This window comes from Mixophyes fleayi, chromosome 5 (assembly GCF_038048845.1).
Source record: "Mixophyes fleayi isolate aMixFle1 chromosome 5, aMixFle1.hap1, whole genome shotgun sequence".
NCBI classification, from domain to species: domain Eukaryota; kingdom Metazoa; phylum Chordata; class Amphibia; order Anura; family Limnodynastidae; genus Mixophyes; species Mixophyes fleayi.
Genome location: NC_134406.1, coordinates 184,912,657 through 184,939,067, shown reverse-complemented (window position 1 = coordinate 184,939,067; position 26,411 = coordinate 184,912,657). Strand labels below are relative to the sequence as shown.

The 26,411-nt window shown below is 37.6% G+C and overlaps 1 long non-coding RNA gene across 3 annotated transcripts in view; it reads right to left on the bottom strand.

Annotated features, from left to right (window-relative positions):
- Nucleotides 1–1,613: 1,613 nt before the first annotated feature.
- The window catches only part of LOC142157787 (uncharacterized), a 235,601-nt gene continuing 210,803 nt past the window's right edge, over nucleotides 1,614–26,411 (bottom strand). For 2 of the 3 annotated variants that reach the window (XR_012692632.1, XR_012692635.1), the window contains exon 8: nucleotides 1,614–1,987. This is a non-coding gene — a long non-coding RNA (uncharacterized LOC142157787). The remainder of the gene's footprint in view (nucleotides 1,988–26,411) is intronic. The other variant, XR_012692633.1, reaches the window with a different exon arrangement.

The window sequence follows — 26,411 nt, the reverse complement described above, 5'->3', positions numbered from 1 at the left end:
CCTTTTTACTATTTTTTTTTTACTGTTTAAAAATTCTATGTGTCTAGAACACTTGGTGTGCTTAATTGGTTATGGTATTTTTACATTATTCTTTCATTCCTTCTTGAGTTTTGTTTCTTATGTTTATCCACCTAAACACAGTGATATGTCAAACCAATTTTACTACAAAACTGACACAAGTAGGATAACGTCCATCCTGTGCCTCAAAGGGCCACTATAAATCAAGCATTTTAAATCATCCATGGATAAAGTTTGCGTTCTTAATGTAAAAACACATACATAATTCAGTAAAGTTTACTAGAAAAATGTTCATTGATACATAAACATTAACAAATGTTCTAAGTGTGCACAATTTGCACGAAGCAAATAAAGACTGGTTTTGAAATAGTAAAAAGTAGGTTAAACATTATTACCAATAGTTTATGATTCAGCTGAATACTAAAGGACTTTAGGGATTTTTGAACCCTGATATTTCTTGTGATTTTAGCAAGCAGGACACATAGTTATAACTTCCATAAAATAAAAGTACAGAAATTATTAATTTTGGCCTCTTCTGCTTAATTATACTATGCAAATGAGGGTTCAGATTCTGATTACAATTTGTTGTATTATATTTTATTAGTTTTTTTGTTGAAGAAGAACCGGACACCTATAATATATCCCCATCTCTAACAGAATTTGTTCTCACACTCGACTACTGTCTGAAACTGAGGAAAGTAATCATCTTAGTGACAAAAAGATGTGGAACAAAACCTATATTTTCTGGTAAATCACGATTAATGGGATACTTTCAATGTACTCTGTAATATTTCCAAACGAGAAACAGTAGTGAAAAGTTCCACATGCCAGTTCACCTTGGGCCTGATGCTGAGTTAAGAGCAAAGCAAAAAACAGGAGTAAATTTGCTCCTGGACAAACCATGTTACAATGCAAGGGATGCAAATTATATATTTTTCTGCATGCAAGGAAAATACTGGCTGCATTTTCATGTAGAAAACAAGTACTTGATAACTTTATTTTTACACTGAAATGTAAGTTGATCTGAGACAAGCCCTATCTCCACTATCAATCGGTTACCCCATCTTATATGTACCCCCCCCTCCCTCCAATACAACATGGTTTTGCAAAGGAGCACATTTGCTTCTGTTTCTTGCTTTGCTCTTAACTCAGCATCAGACCCTTTGTGAGTAAATAATCTACTGTCAGATTTAATGTTTGGTGATAATAATCTTTCAAATGTGTCTCCACTGACACAGACACAGAGCGCTAGATTTACTAAGCTGCGGGTTTGAAAAAGTGGGGATGTTGCCTATAGCAACCAATCAGATTCTAGCTTTCATTTATTTAGTACCTTCTACAAAATGACAGCTAGAATCTGATTGGTTGCTATAGGCAACATCCCCACTTTTTCAAACCCGCAGCTTAGTAAATCTACCCCAGAGTGTACAATTCATTTTATACTGAATGAGATAATGTGTAGAATGTATATGTTAAGGTAAAATATACAATGTGATTGTCATCCACCTCGCCCTTTTTCTATGTCTACATTATAGCTCACTAAAGTAACAGAACTTAAGACTTGAATTTCTGCATACAAATTTTATTATTCAAAAATATGTACAGTTTGAATAGTGCAATTGAATGCTATGACGTACAAATAATATAGAGAAGTATTTTATTACGACATGCCCCTACTTAATAAATAGAAGAATACTCAAAACTATATAATGCAGCATAAGGCATCAGTACTCATTGGTCATCCAGTGGTAGTATACACAAATGCAAAATTCCAATTAATAGCATAAATGAAATATATGACAGTGGCTTAACATAGTGTACACATCGATTTTTTTTTTGTGCATTGACTCTCTGAGGCACTTCACAGAGAGCTTTCAAAAATATGTTGCACTACACGGTTTCAATGGATGGCCTTTTAATCTTCAACGTCTTCTACAGTGCATATGTAGGGGAGAATCTTCTATGGATCCTGGAATACATAAACAAAAAAATATACATTGTTGATGAATTTAGTTATCATATTGAAAATCTGACACATTACGTTGACTAAGACATCCAGACAACACTAAAACCATAAATACTATGCATATTTTGAACTGTTTCAACCAGCAACCAAATAATGTATATGGCTCAGCTTTGTGAACCACGGTTACATTTTTAATCGATGGTGTACTTTATTTTAGTATCTTCACTGATGCCTACACATTGATGGGTCTATTTATTATTGTGCAGTTCTGCTGCTAGTATTTACTATGCCGGAGCTGCACAGGGAGCCCCAGTGAAGACCCGCCTCCTACACAAACTGTGTGTACTTTTCACCGGCAGCCTATCGCTGCCGTCGAATGCAGAAAGCGGAGTGCGCGTGCGCGGTTAAAGTCTGCACATAGGATTTGACCCAGCGGGGGATCAGGTGAAGCTTTTCTGGATTCACTGCACCCCATAGGAACAGGTAGTCTCACGTCATCCTGAGATGGTGTTAGTTTGTAGCGTAAAGCATTATTTTTTGTTGCTTGATAAGTCACTAACATTATATGGGGACTGAGGTAACAGGTAACTAATGTCAGAAAGCATAATATGATAAAGGTGCAGAGCACATAAACTACAGTAAGTAGTAGTTTTCTATTTAAGGCAGAAGTTATACAATTTTCTATATAATTCTATGATTGGACAGACAATCATATTGTGCAGAAGGACAGCATGAGAATCTATGCAATATTAATGCATTCAGTGCAGCGCTGGTAGATGCACTTTGGAAGTGTGTCAGATATATTAGTAGATGTAGTCAGCCTTGCCTATAGTGATTAGATTTACCTAAATACAAAAATATTTCAGTAAGTATTTTATGAAAGGCTTCATATTGTACACATGTCAAGATGAGCTTGATTAGAAAAATCTATGGCCAGAACCATGAAGAACAACATCTATTTTTAACTGTTTCCTCTATAAATAATACGTGTGCATCAATAATTTTCCAAACAGTCATTGCTCAGTGATGTCAGTTCCTTAATTTCTCTGTGTAACAAAAAATACATACAATATATTTTCCGTTTCCCTATGACATAGAAAGGACATAACATATGCCAATTTTCTAATCATAGAGTACTGATTCAACAGGAAAATATACTATTCCAAATTTTATTCAAACTGCAAATATTGATCACTAACTGAAATAAATAAAACAGACAACAGCTTTAATTTTGTTTAGGTTTATTTTGTCATGATCAGTGGTTAAACCTAGTAAAAAAGAAGGTGGATCGCAAGGTGAGGTGTAATCTTACATATACACCAGGGGGTAAATGTATCAAGCTGAGAGTTTTCCGGCGGGTTTGAAAAGTGGAGATGTTGCCTATAGCAACCAATCAGATTCTAGCTGTCATTTTGTAGAATGTACTAAATAAATGATAGCTAGAATCTGATTGGTTTTTCAAACCCGCCGGAAAACTCTCAGCTTGATACATTTACCCCCAGGTGGTCGATACATGGAGGCTTAGACACCCTCTTGAACAGGATTATACTTTCTTTTCACATCCACCCAACATTTATTCACGTCTAGACTATTTCTTCTTACATCATACTTCTTTAACTCTGCTAAAGGAAGTGGAGATAGGTCCAGACCACGTGGTCTGATCAGGTCTACATGTCACTGTGACTAACACACCCAGGCTGTAGAATATATACATGGAGAATGAATGAACTCTTAATCCAAGACGCAAATAATAGAGTCCAAATTGAAGTGGCAATAGATGAATACGTCAATTTGAACAACACTCCTGAGGTTTCCGAAAAATTTTGGGAAGCTTATAAATGTGTTATAAGGGGAAAATTTATACAGTTGGGTACACTTTTGAAAAAACATAAAATTGCTTACCAAAACTCCCTTCTGGAAAAAATCAAATCTCTAGAGATGAGAAATAAAGTTAGCTGAAGTATGAAAGGCATTAAATAAATTGCTATCTGATAAGATAAAGTTTGACTACCATAAATGCCACAATAAGTTCTTTCAATGGGGGGTAAACTCTTGGCTTGGGCTCTGAGGGCTCAAAGATCACAATGATATATACCACATATTAAATCGGATACCGGGAAACTGTGTACCACCTCGTCTGACATAGCCGCGGCATTCTGCACTTATTAGTCTGAGCTCTATAATCTCACTAATGACTTAAACCAAGCAACAAGCTCACTTAAACAGAAACGTATAGCAAACTACCTTAACAGGTGTGACTTTCCAACATTAGATGATGAGAGTGTACAAATGTTGGAGGCTCCCTTCTCCCTTGGAGAACTAGAGGAAACACTCAAGACAACTCCTTCTGGGAAGAGCCCAGGCCCTGACGGTTTTACGGTATCATGTTATAAAACCTTTAAAACTCAATTAATGCCAATTATGCTTCAGGCCTTCAATTCGATATCTGCACATCTAATATCTCGCGCCACTCCCTGATAGCACATATCACGGTAATATCTAAAGAAGGAAATGATCCAACTCTATGCCCTAGCTATAGACCATATCATTGTTAAATGTTGATTTAAAATTATATGACAAACTTATAGCTAATAGACTGAAAATCTTATTGCCCCAGATAATTGACTCAGATCAGGTAGGTTTCGTTCCGGGTCGGGAGGCACGAGATTATACAACAAAAGTTTTAGATTTATTCCAGTGTGCAACATCTACTAATACACCGATGGTCCTACTATCTACCGACACGGAGAAAGCATTTGATCGAATAGATTGGGATTTTATGACGGGCATACTTCGTCACTTAGGTTTAGACCTCTTAAGTTTAGCATGGATCCAAACCATTGTACTCACATCCGACGGCTAGGGTCCGGGTTAATGGTGATTTGTCAGAGCCAGTTAACATTACTAATGGGACAAGACAGGGTTGTCCCCTGTCCCCATTGATTTTTATTCTCTGTATGAAGGCTTTGACGAGGGCCATTAGACTGAACCCGGATATTTCGGGCTTGAAGATAGGAGATAGGGAATTCAAACTAGCTCTGTTTGCAGACGATCTCCTTGCGGTCCTTACAAACCCGGTAATTTCAATACCGAATTTGATTTCGGGAATTTCAAACATTCGGAGAACTCTCTAATTTTAAGATTAACTATTCAAATCCGTGGCCCTCAATATTACAACTCCTTTGGCGGTAGTTGAAGGTCTGAAGCCAGCTTTCCCATTTGTTTGGCATCCCACCCAACTTAAATATTTGGGGGTGATTATAAACAAAGACCTCTCAAAGGTCTATGCAGACAATTTCCTTCCTATTACTGCTGCCATTTGGAAAAATTTAAGAGACTGGCTCATGATGGACTTTACGCCGAGTAAATATAGTGAAAATTAATCTATTGCCTAGAGTCTTATATTTGTTACGTGCACTCCCAGTTCATATTCCTGCCGCGTGGTTTAATGACTTATATAGAGCTATAAGACATTTTGTTTGGAGAGGCAGAAGACCCCGGTTTAAGCATGATATCCTGTATAGACGTAAACATGGTGGTTTACAACTGCCACATTTCTTAACATATTACGATGCCGTCATGCTAAACAGGGTTCTTGACTGGATGAGAAGGGGACCAGATAAACAATGGGTGTGTATTGAGGGACACACATTAAGATCACAGATCAAATTTACCCTCTGGCAGCCATCTTTTTCTATTATCAAACACCCAACTATTGCCCCTACCTTGACAAGGTGGTCCAGATTATGGAATATATCACATATTTCAACAAAATATTCACCCTTGACTCCACTCTTCGATAATTAAGAATTTCCCCCAGGGTACACAAAACAGGCCTTTCATCGGTGGATACAAGCAGGGATCACTTGTATCGGCCAGCTGGTGGGGGTCTCAGGAGTCATACCTTTTGCTGATTTACAATTGAAATGGGACTTACCCAATTCAGACATATGGAGATATTTACAGATAAAACATTTTATAGGCTCCCCCGGGATTCGGGAGTTCGCAGAACAAGCACTCACACAATTTGAGTCCTTATGCATGAACACCCAACACTTGAATTGAACATTCCTTCTGTAAATTACCAAAATTCACAGGTGAATGGGAGCGTGAGTTGGGAGTTATTATTCCGGAGTCAGATTGGAACTAAATATTCCAATGTACCCAAGCTAGCTCTGTATGTGTGCGAGTGGTGAAATATAAAGTGTTGTCTCGGTGGTACCAGTGTCCCAGCGTCCTAGCGAAAATTCTCCCGGGATTTCCAGATCTTTGTTGGAGATGCCAGATAGAGACGGGCACCCCAATTGCATATTTGGTGGACGTGTCCGTCTTTTAGGCCTTTTTGGGATACTGTTATACTCCTTTCTAGTGCAATAGTGGGTACTGCTCTTCCAAATTGTCTAGGTTATTGACTATTATACAACTCCAAAATACCCATTTCTCAATACAAAAAAATCTACTGTGAAACATTTAAGTAGTGCAGCAAAGGCTGTGATACCAGTCTATTGGAAGTCAACAACTGCCCCTCCTATTAAAGAATGGTTCGAAAGATTAGACTTTTATATGTCCATGGACGACCTGATCTACCCTTCAGAAGATAAAACCAGGGCATTCTATCTAATATGGTTCGAATGGATGGAGTTCAAGGAAACTTCCTTATACGCTCATTGGAATAAAGTCCAAGGCTTATTTCCCCTAAATTTTCCCCTTCCGCCCTTCCCCACCCTCACTCTTCCCTATTCTATCCACTTCTGGTATGGCAAATACGTTGCCCCCATTATTTTGGAATGTATAGTGTTTAGCTATGTTTGTGATGACTGTTGTTATTTACTTGAATGTATCTTATTGATTATCTCAGGCTTGGTTGGATTTATATAAGATGTGTTGTGACAAATGACGAGATAACACTCAGTTGTCCATATAATATGATTTTTTTGTGTGTAAAAGCTGTACCATTTCTTTGTAACAATAAAAAGAGAATTGATTTAAAAAAAAACTAGTAAAACAAAGTATTGGCCTATAGTCTAACATTATTCACATTAGAATGTTTTTGATATTTTCAACTTGGAAACTGTATATTCAATGTTCCATGCCAGCAATACAAGTAATTCATTATTTATTTTGCAAACATTGATTCAAGTGATTTTAATCATCAACACCTAGATACTAATTCATTTTCTCTTACACAGCAACCATATTAATGCCAATTTAGCAGTTTTTATGCTAAGGTGATTCATTAAGCTCTATTCTTGGCTTCTTAATAGCTGCTATAAGCGTGTGACAGAATTTACAATTTAAACAGGTCATATCATTAGAAAATAAACCTGCCACTTTATATGAAATAAAGCCTTCATTACATTACAAAGGACATGCACACTAAACATGTGTAAGGTTATTTACCATTCATGGCAAAAAATGAATGCATGCCTATATATAGCATGTTTATGGCATAGCTTTAAAAGCACTAAACACCAACATGCTTATACAATAAATTATTGTAAAGGATATACAGGAATATCCTTGTTTTGTAATGTTGAGTCTGACTTCTACTTAAGCCCTGAGTATGGGCTGAGAGTTTCACATTCTTAAAGTTCACTGGACACCAACACATAACTGCACATTAAACAGATATCTGAAGAGACAACATATATATATATATATATATATATATATATATATATAGACATATGTTGCATTTACTATATATACTATAGTTGTATATAGTCTTCTGTAGTCATCTTTCTACATGCCAGCATAAAGTTAGCCATCTTCTTGGCAGCTAGTATTAATAGACTGTGTACTGGCAAGAGCATGCTCAGTGAGTGCCTGAAAACCTTATTGTGACATCAGGAGGACCCTTACAGTACATTGGCTCTGAATGATCACATGGTATTAGTTTCACATGAGCTTCTGTCCCCACTGCACACCAACACCTATTAATATGTTATTTAAATAAAACCCAATGCATTTATAACATAGATAAATACTCATATCATTTTATAGATTGTTGTTTATTTTAATAATGCTATGTGTGTTAATAAATGCACATTACATTACAAATTGGCTTTTATTCCAGATGTACTGTTAATATTAGATGTTTCAAAGCATCATGACAGGTGGGGTTGCCACCCTGCCAGTAGTTTACCAACCAATGTTATTAATAGGGAAGAAAACAAGGATAGGAAGGCTGGCATTTATTTCTGGAAATGGTGGATCCCATGATAGCATATACACTTTAAATAATAGCCTTAGTTAACCACTTTTACAATCAGCGCTTATGAGAATAATGCTATGATTGGGTGACAACATTAATTTTTATAAGTGTGCATATTTTTTATGTTCTAAATTCCTGGATTATCTCAGCCGAAAACATAAGATAACATTCACAATATCCTATCTTTCTTTCTGAATGACAAGACGTAAGTCAGTGTGCCATGGTATATATCTGCATTCTGTCACCATAAAGCATTTACTTCACACTTGTATCTCTTCTGTCAATCTCACTCTAAATAAACAGTTAGTTCTGTTTGTGCACAGAAGAACCATACTAATGGATAATGATTGTGTTCAGTTATCTCCCACTGCCAGAAAGATACAAACATGCAAAACCACCCACAAAGTAAAGCCTTCGCTTAAAAAATATGTTCAATGGACTACTGATAAACTCTAATGTTTAACATAACCTGGCATTTTCCTGTCAGTTAGGTCTATTCTGTTTCAAATGGGAGACATTCCATGAAAAGCTTTATTGACCCCTTTCCTTTTTCCCATGTATGCAATTTTTTTTGGGTCCCATGGCCTCAATAGATGATGGCACTCACTTTAATTGGCCACAATAAAATTTAAGTTTCTTAAACATGTGAAATTCATTGAATTTACTTAAGGAAAAAAGGAACCTTTTTGCAGTTGTGTCATACCTCAGATATACCATACCTCTCAATTAAGCTGAAACATTCTGACCTCACTGATAAATGTTGGCTCTCACTGTAGCTGCTGGGGTGATGACTGGGGGAGTCCTCAAACCTCCAACCACAGTGAGGCCCAGTACAATGCACACCAGAGATAGACAGACAGATCTGATTTTATTTTAATTACAAATAGACACCCCAGTGATGGCCCACTGAAGAGTACCAGAACATCTATATGTTTTATCTCAGATACCAATCAGCTCCTTCTGAGAATCATGAAAGGCAGGAAATATTCTACAGTTTGTCCGAATGCCCATTTTATACACCTTTCCTCATGAATGTTAGTAAATAGATGACAATGCTTCATTCACTTTAGTAGTAGACTCAGTGTCAAATAATTCCTTTTAGATTGACAGTGCACTGTACACTTCATTTACCTTCTCAACTTTCCACAAGAGTCCAGCAACTTTTTTAAGCATATATAGTTTCAGACTATACCATCATATACAATAAATGCATAATAATCCACAATATGGGCATATTTGTTTGATGATTGTGTGATATCAAATGACAAAAAGTAACATTCCCATGGGTGTGTTGTAGCAAGTAGGCTATGAGGCCCGCTTAAGATTGATGCCGCTGGCGGAGTCTCTGGTAACTAATGACCAGTCCAGTTCTGGGTATGTTGTTGCAATGTCTCCTTTTTGGGCAAACATTTAAATGTTTTGGTCACAAAAACAAATTTCCTATGTCTATCTATAAACCTAAAACACAACTAAATATAAAATGGTTTATCGCCCAATATGTATTACTGTAAGTCATGTAATAAGTTATTATTATGATCAATATTAAAATTATAATATATCATTATAATAATAATGAGCAATTCTTTTTTTAACGAAAACAATCATCTAAAATGCTTAACTACAAGTGGCAAAGGTGACACATATAGAACAGAGGCAGACAGGACTTTAATCCTGCTGCAGGGTAAATTGTATAATGATCTATTATTGGATACGGCACCTAGGCTTTTGATGAACAAATCCAGGCAATCTATAACATTTACTGTCAAAAGGTAAGCCAATAAATTCCAATTATAAAAGACTCATTTAGGGCTAACTTCGTTATCCATTTGAGGTTAAATATATGTAATTAAATCATAGCAATCAACTATACCCCTGCAGTTCCAAAAGTCATTTGTAGGTCTCCACAAGAAAACAGGTGTTTTGCTTTCCAGTATAGAAATGTCACAAAAAGAAATACATAATAATGTTTTCTCTTCGTGCAGAGTTTGCTTAAACAGGTTTAACAAGTTGTGGTTTGCTAAGCAAATATGTATCTAAACTACCACTTGTGTAATGGAATGTTACTCTTTCAGGTAGTACTAATCAATACACAGCATCATAGTCCAGCAAGGCAATCAATACTGTGGCAATGATGAAGGAGTTAATAATTACAATTAATTGAGCTGTTTATTTTCCCATAGCAGGAGGTTGTCTTAGATTAAAAAGCAAAATGTTATGGAAAGTCTGCAAAGCATCACTTAGCAGCCTTTTCAGTGGTACAGTGCCCTTGTGTTAAAGAGAATCCAAAGATTTTGGGAGGACTTGTTTTATATTATGTAACCTCACAAACTTTCTGTGCTTAATTGTGCCTAGTACAAGAAAATTTATATGCTTGAGCGCTTGCAGTTTTATGTTATCCCTCTGTGTAGTCTACCAGCTTTGGGAGTTATGTCTGCTACCTCTGTGCCTGCTCTGTGTCATACTTGCAGACCTCTCCAGAACTGACCACACTCCAAACATGTCATATTTCACCACTAGGCCACTCCACCTTGCTATTGTTTTGTGAGAGGATTATCACACCTCAATTAAACAGTTGTGAATATTGACAGCACGCAGGGGCGTAGGAAAGAAAATTTCCATGGAGGGGGGGTAAAAGGCCAAGGACTGCTATAGGGCTTGAAGCTCCTTTTTCCCTGCTTTTATCGTTGTACGACAGTTGTAACAGTGACTGTAGATATACAAAGACTCCCTATCCTAAGTTCATTTTTGTCAGTGTTTCAGGGGTTGGTCAACCCTAGTGTCATTGTTTATTTTACTATAAAAATGTATTTATACAATATTAAATATATATTATTATTAATATTAACCACCAATTGGTATAATAGCTGTTAGAAAGATAGATAAATTCAATTGTTGATCTTAAAAATGTAAATTTTTCATAGTCATTAACCTAGTTTTTATTCAGATTTCCTTGACAGTCTAATCTCATTTGTTTGGGAGCATTTTTTAATCTATAGTCACTGCCTCACTGGTAATAATATATGCTATAAATTTATATTGCTATATTTCATGTATATTACTGGACACACTGCACGAAATTCAGGGTAAAAGTAAGGTGAATAGTTGTTCATAATCAATACAGGTTATTTATTAAATGATTAAAGTGACAGAACACTTAGAGTTTTTTTAAATAATCAAATCAAGCAATCTGTATTAAATCTATACTAAGGTACTCTATATTAAAGAACATTTGTTAGTTATACTAAGACAATCTATAATTTAAAAAGCTTCACAAATTTAGAACAAACACCATGACTACAGAAAGTGACATGAAGGCTTTTGTGTAGAAGCTCATGGGGGGGACAAACCCCAACAGAAATCATGGGAGGACAAGTACTCCCCCCCCCAGGGTTCCTACACCCCTGATAGCACATATAATAGCACATATACAGGCCTCCCCATTTATATTCTCCAGTTATCCTACCATTGTAATTGCACAGATGGTATATCTGACACGGCCTGTAATCCTCTATCACATCAAGGAACTTAGGGCCTGATTCATTAAGGATCTTAAATGAAGAGGATCCTTATTTTACGTTACATGAAAAAACAGTCAGTATTTAACTTATGTGCAAAACAGAACACTCATTTGCACCCCTTGCATTGTACCATGGTTTTGTCCAGGAGACTGAAATAAGAAGTTTCTTAAGTTAAGATCCTTAATGAATCAGGCCCCTAGTTATCAAGCCTTAACTCCTTCGAAAAGAGCACTTTTCACAGGAGAAAGACTAATTTAAGTATTAGGGATATTTGTTAAAGCCCTCTGGCCAGTGAAGACTAGCACATTGATCGCCTTCGCTGGGAGTCCAAGCACGGGGAAGCCTATTTATCATATATAGTGGCTGTACAAGCACTGGATTCTAGTTCCTGTGCACATGCGTCAGCTGACTCATGCAAGAGCAGAGAAACTCTACACTGGCCTAGCAAGCGGTAAGACTCTGCTCACCACTGCCAGACAGTTATGCAGGGAAGCAGAGCATCGCTCATCGGCCCTTATAACATTTTATTGATCAATTCGGGTGACAAAAGATTTTTGTGTTAGGTAAATTTTGAAAACTACAGCTAAAACAATTTTCACTTTACTCGTTAGATTATAGCCCAGAGCTGCCCTTATTATAACATACCAGCTTAATGTGCCCACATGAGAACATACCAGTCATATTTGTCCCCATGATCATATACCAACAAGAGGTGCCTATATACAGCAATATGAGCGTTAATATATGTATCAACAAAATACAACAGTCAAAGGCACCCCATGTTTATACAAAAGTGAGGGGTGTCAGTGAGCACATTTTAGATGAGAACATCAATTTTCCTCACAACAGAAAACAGCGCTGATGACTGATACACACAATCAATATACAACCATCCGTGGGTGATAAATATATATAAACACTTTATTAAAAATGAACCATAAAATATGCAACACTGGCCAGTGGATAACAACTAGACATATAAAAAATCAGATCAACCGACTGTGTTGACCATCAATAAGGCTGATGAACCATCAAATTGATCACTTCTGAAGAGAACCAGCTAAATGTCCCACATCGTAAAGATACTAGTGTCCAATGACCCCGTACAAGGTCATGAAGTGGAGCTTCAAAATAAGTGTGGCCACACTGGTGGTGGAAAGTGTACGTCACCGCGATGATGGTGAACCCCACTTCAATGCTTCTTACACATGTAGTATGGAGGAGAATATGCCATAAATGCCACAATGAGAAAACCGCCACTCCTGAATGGAAATCAAAGTCGCTAAGCTGCTTAAGCAGTAAGCGCAATACAGACCTGGTCCGATACTCAGTCCCGTATTGTGGTCTGTATGCGCACGCACCTCATACCCAGACGAACTCCGGGACCTCCGTGGTAAATATGTAGGTGAAGACGGCAATCCGTGTAAATAGTGGAATAGCAGCTAACACAATCGTGGCACCAAATATATAGCGATAATATGGCTCAAAAAAGGCAACCTCCAAGAATCCACTAGGGATATGAGCTGGGTCATGGAATAGTGCTATCCAGCGGCTCAATGAACATCCAAATCACCTAACGCGTTTCATCACCTGCCTGGTGATTTCTTCAGAGGAAGTGCTCTGTTGTGCTCCAATGCCTCTTTAAGTATCCTTGATACAATTACTCAGTCTGCAGCTGGTTCATAACGGGCACTTTGTACCTATACCATACTTGTAGTGGGATACATAAATATGGTTGGTTCAATTGAAAACATTCAAATATCTTATATACAAGGAAATACCAAATACTTATAATTCATATAGAGCAAAAACAAAGCACTATTAGAGAAAACAATACATATCAAAACATATATATATATAGAAATTAACATAATGATCATACCATCCTCCCCACATAGAGCATATTGGATAAATTAGGACTCAGAGAAAACACCTTAGAGTCCTAAATTCTCACACTGATACCTCAACTACACATATATATATATATGCAAATATAGTATTATACAAACACAGATCTAAGTCAATCTAGATAAAGCGAACACTAATAATCTGACCTGAGTAGACAGTAATAATAGGTGGTATAATTAATACAGAAATATTAAAAAAAATTTATAAAAATAAAAAAATTATTAATAAAAATAAAAAAATTACAACCTATAGATTGAAGCATAGGTAGCCACCCGGATGACTTAAAAAAGTGCTGAAAACACACATAAGGAAATATGGGTGTATATATCGGTCAAGAGATAGGGTAAGTCCTACAAATATCATAAGTAAGCTCATGAATAATACCGAATAAAGACCCCTAAACTAACACATCAGCCCCACAAATGGGACTAGTGTATCTTACAGGTAATCAAGATACATTCATAAATACTCATGAATAGAGAATATAGCTTAAAGGATCAGGTTCAGGACAACACCTCATTGAGCTCAAGTGCTTCATTCAGTCCTCTAGGACTCAAGGCATCCAGTATTATTCATGAGCTTACTTATGATATTTGTAGGACTTACCCTATCTCTTGACCGATATATACACCCATATTTCCTTATGTGTGTTTTCAGCACTTTTTTAAGTCATCCGGGTGGCTACCTATGCTTCAATCTATAGGTTGTAATTTTTTTATTTTTATTAATAATTTTTTTATTTTTATTTTTTTTTAATATTTCTGTATTAATTATACCACCTATTATTACTGTCTACTCAGGTCAGATTATTAGTGTTCGCTTTATCTAGATTGACTTAGATCTGTGTTTGTATAATACTATATTTGCATATATATATATGTGTAGTTGAGGTATCAGTGTGAGAATTTAGGACTCTAAGGTGTTTTCTCTGAGTCCTAATTTATCCAATATGCTCTATGTGGGGAGGATGGTATGATCATTATGTTAATTTCTATATATATATATGTTTTGATATGTATTGTTTTCTCTAATAGTGCTTTGTTTTTGCTCTATATGAATTATAAGTATTTGGTATTTCCTTGTATATAAGATATTTGAATGTTTTCAATTGAACCAACCATATTTATGTATCCCACTACAAGTATGGTATAGGTACAAAGTGCCCGTTATGAACCAGCTGCAGACTGAGTAATTGTATCAAGGATACTTAAAGAGGCATTGGAGCACAACAGAGCACTTCCTCTGAAGAAATCACCAGGCAGGTGATGAAACGCGTCAGGTGATTTGGATGTTCATTGAGCCGCTGGATAGCACTATTCCATGACCCAGCTCATATCCCTAGTGGATTCTTGGAGGTTGCCTTTTTTGAGCCATATTATCGCTATATATTTGGTGCCACGATTGTGTTAGCTGCTATTCCACTATTTACACGGATTGCCGTCTTCACCTACATATTTACCACGGAGGTCCCGGAGTTCGTCTGGGTATGAGGTGCGTGCGCATACAGACCACAATACGGGACTGAGTATCGGACCAGGTCTGTATTGCGCTTACTGCTTAAGCAGCTTAGCGACTTTGATTTCCATTCAGGAGTGGCGGTTTTCTCATTGTGGCATTTATGGCATATTCTCCTCCATACTACATGTGTAAGAAGCATTGAAGTGGGGTTCACCATCATCGCGGTGACGTACACTTTCCACCACCAGTGTGGCCACACTTATTTTGAAGCTCCACTTCATGACCTTGTACGGGGTCATTGGACACTAGTATCTTTACAATGTGGGACATTTAGCTGGTTCTCTTCAGAAGTGATCGATTTGATGGTTCATCAGCCTTATTGATGGTCAACACAGTCGGTTGATCTGATTTTTTATATGTCTAGTTGTTATCCACTGGCCAGTGTTGCATATTTTATGGTTCATTTTTAATTAAGTGTTTATATATATTTATCACCCACGGATGGTTGTATATTGATTGTGTGTATCAGTCATCAGCGCTGTTTTCTGTTGTGTTGTATTTTTTATATTTGAGATCTCATTGATCTCTTCAGCTGCAGATACTGAGGTCCACGGAGGTCCCGGAGTTCGTCTGGGTATGAGGTGCGTGCGCATACAGACCACAATACGGGACTGAGTATCGGACCAGGTCTGTATTGCGCTTACTGCTTAAGCAGCTTAGCGACTTTGATTTCCATTCAGGAGTGGCGGTTTTCTCATTGTGGCATTTATGGCATATTCTCCTCCATACTACATGTGTAAGAAGCATTGAAGTGGGGTTCACCATCATCGCGGTGACGTACACTTTCCACCACCAGTGTGGCCACACTTATTTTGAAGCTCCACTTCATGACCTTGTACGGGGTCATTGGACACTAGTATCTTTACGATGTGGGACATTTAGCTGGTTCTCTTCAGAAGTGATCGATTTGATGGTTCATCAGCCTTATTGATGGTCAACACAGTCGGTTGATCTGATTTTTTATATGTCTAGTTGTTATCCACTGGCCAGTGTTGCATATTTTATGGTTCATTTTTAATTAAGTGTTTATATATATTTATCACCCACGGATGGTTGTATATTGATTGTGTGTATCAGTCATCAGCGCTGTTTTCTGTTGTGTTGTATTTTTTATATTTGAGATCTCATTGATCTCTTCAGCTGCAGATACTGATTCACACTTGATCTCCATTTTTTGCATCATCTCTCCGTGCGCCAGGTTTTTCTTGTTGTTTTTACATCAATTTTCCTGCCTTGAGTTGTATTAATATCTTTTTTTTGCCCCATATTTATATATATGACAGAGGTGCTCACATATTTGTATACTGTCAATTGTGCAAATATACCTGACAGTTATGCCCCATAATAATATTCCATACAGGCCTGTATAATAATATGCCAGACAAAGGTGACCCTATAACAGTTTATCATCCAGAGGTGCCCATCTAACTCTATATCTAACTGAGCTTCTATTATAATTAAACATGAACCAGGTGTGCAGCCATCCTGAGGTGCACACATAATAATACACAGCCAGATATACCCTTAAAACACCCACATAATTATATACTAATCAGAGATCTCTCATAATAATGTACTGCCATATAATTATATATATAATATAGATGCAGTACAGACATTTATAATCACTTATTTACATAGCACCACTATAATACACAGAGCTGTATAGAGAATATTTATCATTCACATCAGTCCCTGCTCCATTGGAGCTTACAATCTAAATCAAACTTGCCCACTCTCACAGAATGTCTGGGATACACCAGAATTCCGGGTAAGTCTCCCAGACTCCCTGAGAGGGCAGACAATTCTCACGCACCCTGCCCACTTCCTAGTGACGCCCTCTTCTGTCCTCCCACTCCACCGGCTCTCTGGGATCTCTTGGAGGATAACAACAAAAACTTGGTAGCTATGGTCTAAATTCCCTAATACACACATCAGATACTAGGGCCCATGTTAATAAGCACAAAATTACTATAAGTATATTTTGGGCAGTAGGAGAAAACCAGAGCACCAGGACGAAAACCAGGCAAACACAAATAGAATATATAAACTCCACTCTAAAAATCTAAAACGTGACCCCAGCACTGTGAGGTGACAATGCTAACCACTGTGCCACCCAGCTACACTGAGTGGCTGTCTGGGGTCAATAGTTATAAGCAGTACAGGAGTAGGAACAAAGTCTCTAAAAAGAAAAACAATGTGTCACATCCTGTTTGTATTTGCACCTCCTTGTTGGCTGTCTGTGTTAGCTGGCCTAGCAATGCAGGAAGTACAACATACTTGCCAACTCTCCCGGAATGTCCGGGAGACTCCCGCATTTTGGTTGAGTCTCCCAGACTCTCGGGAGCATATGGCAAAATCCCGCATCTGTAGAATTAGGGCCAAAATACTGTGATTCTCTGGGAATCGCGGCATTTGTCCCAGCCCCCCACTGTAAAATGACGCGATTGTGTCATTACATCACGGTGGGCGGGTCCAAAATGACACAATTTTGGAGCCCCGTCCCCCGCACACCCATGTCCCCCACAGCAGCTCCCGGAAGGCAATGGAAAAAAGTTGGTAAGTATGAAGTACAGATGTGGAAATCACATTGCGTTTGTTCATCTCATATCAAAGGGTTCTTATATAACTGAGGACAAGTGGGGAGGTCAAATGAATCATATCTGGTGACAATTTCTGACCACCTACACCCATTTTGTCCTAGACTCTGGAAAAGTGGCAATCCCAGAGCTCTCATTTTACAGGGCGCCACAAGGCGCCTGTGGGTTGCACAGCCCTTGAGATTGACAAGAACACTCTGGGAGGAGATTAAATGATTGCAAGGAAGAAGAAAGAAGCAATGTCTGAAAACTCAATGATGAGCTCTGCTGCAGACTCACTAGTACCATCATAGAAACTAGGTAGAGTCCTATAACAATACTTTTATACATTCCCCCATACATATTTACAAAAGGAAAATGAAAAATATAATATCATTTTTAAACAAAAATATAAGACTAGAGTCACACAAATGATTCTAATATCTAACACATGTGAGTTCAATGCTATTTTAATGCAATTTAATTGGATTTCCAAAACTAACACTTTAGCAGATGATAGCTTATCATACATCACATATGTCACATGTTCACAATAATAGACAGAGTGGATCTGACTGTCAGAAAGGGTCATTTATCAGCATGCAAAAATGCGACATTGCAGCTCATGTGCATATTGTGACACCATGCACTTCTTTTTGTGCAAATTTACCTATTTATACTGCAAAGTGCATGGATCTCAGTGCCAAGCTGGCAACGGTGTAGGATACATCTTCTGATTCGAGGAACTGGGCAGATCATGGCATTCCTAGTTAAATGTAGGGCTGGGTGCACATTTGCACCTTGTATTGTACCCAAATGTCTTTTTTTGTGGTATGAGATAGATAAATGAGATTTTAAGGAGGAGGGGACACATGTATGGGAATATTCTCTGGTTAGCGGGTGACTACATGGCCTTCTCCCACAAAAGGATTTTTTTTATGTTCGTTTAAAGGTGATGTTAATCAGGGGTCATCCTATACTTTCAATATGCCGACTTTTGCAACATCCAGATGCATTTAATGCAGTTATGCAGTTTTATATAAGCACAGATACCCATGTCATAGAATCATTCAAGTACACAACTGTGACACATATAATGAAAACAGTTCTGATATTCATTTATTTTCATGATTACTTTAAGATATACACTATATGGACAAAAGTATTCGGACGCTTGACCATTACAGCAACAGGGACTGTAATGACATTGAATTCAAATACATATACTTTAATATGGAGTTGTCCCCCTTGTGCAGCGATAGCAGCTTCCACTCTTCTTGGCAGGCTTTCCACAAAATGTGGTATTGCTTCTGTGGGAATTTGTGCCCATTCATTCTGTAGAGTATTTATGAGGTCAGGCACTGATGTTGGATGAGAAGGCCTAGCTCGCAATCTCCGTTCCAGTTCATCTAAAAGGTGTTCAATGGGGTTGAGGTCTTTGAAGTCCTTGCTTTGTGCACTGGGATACAGTCATATTGGAATAGAAAAGGGCCTTCCCCAAAGTGTTGCCATAAAGTTTGAAGCATATCCTTGTCCAAAATGACGGTGTGCTGAAGCATTAAGATTACCCTTCTCTGGAGATATGGGGTTTAGCCCAAACCCAGAAAAACAGCCCCATTCCATTATTCCTCCTCCACCAAACTTCACACTTAGCATAATGCAGTCAGGCAGGTAACGTTTGCCCAGCATCCGCCAAACCCATCTAACTGCCAAATAGAGAAGCGTGATTCATCAGAACATGTTCCCACTGCTCCAGAGTCCAGTGTTGTGTGCTTTACACCACTCCATCCGACGCTTGGCATTGGTCTTGGTCATGTGAGGCTTGCATACAGCTGCTTAGCCATGGAATCCCATTGCATTAAGATCCACCGCACATTTTTTGTGCTTACATTTATGCCAGTGGAAGTTCGGAACTATTCAGCTACGGAATTAGCAGAGTGTTGACAATTTTATGCATAATGCGCCTTTGCAGTCTGGACCCTGCTCTGTGATTTTACGTGGTCTTTCGCTTCCTGGTGGCGTTGCTGTTGTTCCTGAATGCTTCCACTTTCTGATAATATCCTTTACAGTTGACTGTGCAATACTCAGCAGGGATAAAATTTCCCGAACCGTCTTATTGCAAAGGCTGCATCCTATCACTGTACCACGCTTGATATTACTGAACTCTTCAGAACGACCCATTTCGTATCACAAATGTTTGCAAGTGGAGACTGCATGGCTAGGTCCTTGGTGTTATACAACTCTAGCAATGGGTCTGATTGAAACACCTCAATTCATAAATTAACAGATGTGGCCAAATACTTTTGTCCATACAGTGTATATGGGATGGAATGAGCAGTATTTCAGGAGTAAAATGGAAAAGTTAAAAATAATGAAGGGGTTAACTCTAAAGTGTTAGTCTTTGAAAGATTTTTACTATTTGTACTATGCATGTTTCCAACCAGACCCAAAATTCCAGCAAAAATAGTTGCCTTCTCATTTTATGCGCATAGCACCCAAATGCAGAGTGTGGGTGTCAACCTATCGGACGATATGTGGACACATAAAATGCACTGTGCATATTTTGCAGTTAATAAATGACACTTACAATCCATGAACAAATATGGCCAAAAGAAATATTAACTAATCATTGCATATTTGATATTTGTCTTCAATACTTATTTGGTTAGGAGCCTTCTAGCCATTGTATTGATTATGTTTTATTTTATTTTTGCTGAGATTTAACCAGCATCTTGGATTATTCTAGGTGTGTGGTTTATATATTTTTTAAACTATAATCTGATTTATCAATTGGTCTATACATACACTTGTTTACATCCATATGTGTATGTTTATATGTATTGTAATATATTCAAGTTGATTTACATCAAACTTATATAAGCTATATATGTTATTCCATTTACCATCAGTGTATCTGCTCTGTGGGTATCTTGTATATAACAAACTGGGAAGCTAAGCAGAGCTAGGTGGGGTCATTCCTTGGATGGTAGACTTCGGTTTAGGATTAGATTCCCACCTGGTCTTCATTTTAATTTAATTAAATTTTATTTTATTTATTTTTTGTACTTGTCTATAGAAGCATCTCATTTTTATGCGGAGAGCATTAATGGACCTCTACAGCTCAAGACGTTTATTGATATTTATTGTACTTGTTTTCTGATTATTATTTTAAAACGGGTACTGTTAATATTTTATGTATTTGTATTAAGCAGCATGCACAATATTTATTTATAACAGTTGGTCCCTTACTGAATATCAACTGGGGAATTATGTTCTCAATCTGTCACTGCTGATCTGTGCCTGCTTTAATTGAATACATTCAGTGTATACACACACCGTTTGACTTAAAGAATGATTGGAATCGTGACTCTATTGGCCAGTTATGGTCAGATGACCTATCTACCTGGCTTTAAATAGTATGTGGATACTCTATTTGACATTATCTCTCTGATGAAACCGTGTGTAACACGGAGAAACGCGTCAGAACACTATTGGATTTTAATACAACATCTGGACATCGTTTTCCTGTACCCCGGGGTATTCAATGGATTGCTAAAGTAAGTGGATGAAGCGATTGTATATACGGCCTCCGTGTTATCTATATTGGCTATCAAGCGCTGGATCATTGCGCTAAAGACTTTAATTACTGTTGCTGCAGTTGTTGCATGCTACAGTCTAACTGTGTTATCTTATTGGCTATCAAGCGCTGGATTATTGCGCTAAAGACTTTTTATTACTGTTGCTGCAGTTGCTGCATGCTAAAGTCTAACTGTTTTGCCGATTAATATTAACGGAATCTGGAGAGCTTACATCTGATATAAATCATCAACGCTTATCCATTACAAAGGACCCTCCATTGCAATTAACCGCCTCAGCGGCACTTCTGCACTTGATAAATCATTACAATTATACCAAAGGAATATTTTGTTAATGAATGCTATACACCGTTTTGTTGCATGAAAAGTTAAATCTGCCCTTGAAACAAGGAGAGTTTATTAGTGCTAATCTGGACATTGCTTGTTCCCTTTATTTTTAGGGATTTGAATCATCTACACCGCTGCAGCGGTTGTATGTATGTTATTAAGCACTACAAGTATTTGCATTTAACCATCTATCAAGGTGTTTCTGTGAACCACTATCAAGTGTGTGTTATATATTCCTTTTCTATGAGTTATTGCTCATGTGCATCAGCTGATTTGTTGCCCGTGAGTTGCATTTTTATACTGTGATCCTTAGGGGATTTGTATTTGGGATCACTTGATGTCCACTGTATGTTGATTTTGTATAATTATTTTATTGCATTTAACGATTTTGCTATTGCTATTATATTCAATAAATAGAAACTGTTGGATACAGCGCCCCTTATTGCTTTTTGTTACTATTTACTATGAAGCAGATCCAGATTTCTGCTTGAAGGGAGCTGCGGTCCGAACACCATATACTATTAATTGATTCCTAGCGCCTTAATTTTTTGTTTTACTGTAAAATATGTAAGAGAGTTGAGATGGGGAATTTGAATGGAAAGAGGGACAGGATCCTTAAAAGATTTGTGCACTTTAGTTACTGAGTCTCCCTGTATATCAGCTGGTCGGAGTATGTCTGACACGTTTCAGCACTCACCTGAACCTGAGTGACGTGTATGTGACAAAGGTTTAATCAAAAACAACTACCTGATCTTATTAAAATGATTAAAACTTTCCCTATCTATGCACATAATAACTTTGTCTTGCAAAGAGCTGACACTCTTACTCAGGAAGCCTTCAGTTCTCCCTTAAAAATAATTAATCACAATTTACTTTCATCAGAGTTATCATAAACAAAATGATCTCCTCTATTTCAACCATTTAGTGTTTTAAAACTAAGCTGCTTCATATATTTGGAGGAAGCGCAGCCTATCCCTCTTTTTCAATAAAACTAAGCTAAGTTTGACACTTGAATTTGTAAGAACACAGAAACCTGAATTTATTAAGTATAATTTAATCCGGAAAATAAATCCACAATGTTTAAGATAAAAACAATTAACAAAATGACATACAAAGATACAATGCAATTGTTTCTTGTAAAATAAAAAGGAGTAAGGCACAGAAATGATAAACTTACGAATAATATGTTTTCTGTTTTGCTGGAGGAAGCAGAAATAAAAGAACCCGAGGTCAATGTGAAATTGGCTCCCATGAAGTGACATCTTAGTTACAAGACATTTTAACCCTGCTGCAGGTAGCCCACAGTCCCCCTTCCTGTGACATCAGGACTAGAAAGCCTGTGTAAATTGAAATTAGTTGTTTATGACTTCTGTTCAAAACACCTTTCAAGACAGGTTTTCTTTACACGGCCATAACTTCGCAGCAGAATGTCCTACAAAGATGATTTTACCTCCACTCAACAGCTCACAAATTTCCCTTCATTTGCATACCAACATGACTCCTGTAAGTATGAAATTTGAGAAAATAATATGACATTTTCCTGTGTCCACTGCCTTCAAATCTTTGTGAGAAGATGATTAAATGGAAGATAGTGTACAGAACAGATCTAAGCTGTAGCCATCTCTAACTGTTGTCCACATGCCATATTACCACACAACTTGTATAATTGGTCTGGTCATAGACCTGGACTTGGGTATGCCAAGAAAAGTTGGACAGTTTGCTAGTGAAAGGAATAGTAAGTATACTTTCTGAAATCGCAAAATTGTGGGCCTGCAGTGCAAATTATGTTTTGTGTTGTGAAATGCCCCTTGGCACGAATGTGCTCAGTTCTGCGCGACATGCATCAAGCTTGTATATGAAATTGACAGCGTCTCTGGGGGTGCAGCATTTTTGGATGAGACTGCACAATTGTGGTCCTAATGTTTTGTCCATATGCAAAAACTTTTTTTTTTTTGTGGAATGGATATTAAAATTATATTCAACAGATAGAGAGGGTGCATTTATGGGGCTATGCTTGGTTTGTGGGCAAATGAAGAGATTTTTTTTCCTGGTGTGCAAATGGAGAGGGAGGAGATTGGAGGGCGGTCTAGTGTTAGAGACGCTTCCTCTTTTGCTTGGTCATTCATCATCTGTTAGTTGCTCACACCTGGACACACAGTTGGACTATACCTCCAGGCTTAAACTTGCTGGTAATACTGCATTGTAAGACATATGCCTTAATCTTGAAAATCTATAATGTACTGGATCTCTATCTCCAAAATACTGGTGCAATGTTATAACTTTTATTTTTTTTTAATTAAAACATTCTATAGATACCAATATTGTGCACAGCATCAGAATTGTATACTAGAAAACTTGTATACAAGAACTAGGAATAAACTGCAGCCATCATAAAAATCAATATATAAATATCTAATTACACAGAAAGTTTACATGACATATGTCAATGTTCTGGAATCTACTGACTTCCTTCCAGTCTGAAGCAAAGATTTTCCCAATTCACGTGCACGCCCTCATGCCATAAATGTATGTTTCCCACAACAGCACTTACAAAAGATCCACTAGGATATGATATGATTATAATTCTGTATTCCATTCTCCACTATTATGCAGTAACACACAATCTAAAATGTAATATACATGGTCAGCATTATTTAAGAATAAAATAGTAATAATGTCCAATTTCCCTTGGGTTTGCATGCTTTTCAGAAATGCCAAATGAATCAGCATGAATCTATTTTTTGCAATAAGGCACTGCTGGAATTGGATTACCTTCATATGACCCTCCCTTAGGGCATCTACATTTGCAAATGTAACACAATTAGCAATGCCTATTAGAGTCAGGATTAAAGTGGTTAAAAGCCAGTTAGTGTCCCAAGTGAGGTTATGGCAGTGAATCTGTAATGTTATAGAACATTCAATCACAAAACTAGATGCTTTAATTGCCCTTGAGCTATACATTCGATAGCACATTATGCAATAAGTGTGCTGTACATTTTAACAGTAAATAACTATTCATGCACTTAGAGATAACTCCATCCAAAATGTGTGCTCAAACCAGCTTACAGTGCTTTGGTTTAGTTGTAGACTGTACAAATGTAATCATTGCTGATTAGTAACTATTTCTATATAACTTTCTCAGCTTCCCATAGTAATCAGTTCAGTATATGCTATCTATCTGCACAACACTTTGATTTTGGTCCATCTGTTCAATGTACATTAGCTATGTTTTTTCCTAGTTGTGATTGATTTTTCCACAAAATCATTACATCCTTGCTGCTTTACATCTTTACATCTCCGACGCATACTGCCATGGTAATTAGATTGCAAGCTCTAGCATACTTTGCCACATTTCAAACTGTCAAAGGGACAATTAAGATACGTGTAAATAGACACATTTTGTTTGTGTCTACATATAGAGTTGGAACACAAACACTTTAGCAGATGTCAGCTTATTATAAAAACCACAATCACCACACAACATTAACAACAATACATAGCATCTAACAGATCATGCTGAATTAGCAGCAAATCAGTCACCACTGGGAGGTAAACTGACCACATATGCTACAGTATCTCCGCTGATATACTGCAATTGGTCTGATATTGCAATCTGTGTAATCATAAAAATACCATGAGTTCAAGTTCCAGTGACAGCAATCTGACCACCCAAGATGTCCCATTAAGAGACTATAACCCTGATCTGCCTCTCAACTTCTTACCTTGTGTGGAGGCAGCAGAGTGGGGGACAGAAGACATCCTCAGCTCCCCTGTGTCAGACTGGGGGTGTGGCTCTGGGCTGTGACATCATAGCCCAGAACCACAGTCACAGCCTATCATTGACATGGAGGAGCAGTAGCCAGCACCTTCACAGGTAAGAAAGTGCTGGGTGCCAGTCCCTTATGTCAGTGACCTACAACCAGTCTGGGAACCACACAGGGAATACTAAATCACTGAATTAGTGACATTGACACTCGTTTATTTTTTAAGTGTCCCATAAGTTGATACTCTAGGCGACTGCCTTAGGGCACTTAGCAGTAGCACTGGCCCTAATGGTGTTCAATAATTATCCTATTAAACTTCATAGATTTCTTATGAGACTTGCTGGTAAAGGCAGTTGCTATATGACCACTACTGACTTGCATGTGCCATTTTTCCAACCGCACTAACAAGCACCAAGGTATCTTGCATGTGGCAAGATTGGACAAGATTGTCACTCAGCTGAGGCCAAGCTCAGGCCAAGTGTTAAGATCGTGTTCTGTATGGCCAGCATTAGTGAGTTCCTGCAACCATTAAGGAAAGCACATGAGCAAATGTTGTTCAAAACAACAAAAATAGCAGATAATTTGTATCTGGTTCAGCCTAAACTCTGTTCAGATTAGATCAGGATCGATCCATCATGCTGCAAAAGTCCTGCCTGTCAATGACTGCAACACCCATGTGTTCAGTCATCGGCAGGTAACATGTGTCCCCTTGAGAACCATTTATTTAGTCAAGATAATAAACTAATTGATTTGCCCTTTTTAGCAACAAAGTGTGTGAGACAATAGTCCAGTCATTCAGCAACAAGACCAGATAACCAGATCTCCACAAGTCACCATGTGTGGCTAGCATTAAAGTTTCAGAGTAATATTGTCACCACCTTTTCTTGCAGCTGAAGCTTGGAATATAAGGGTACAATTAATGCCATTACAACATCAAATTTCTGTCTCCCAGTTATGATTTTGGCCTCTATCTTTCTTCAAGTTTATACTAGTCTGAGCCTGA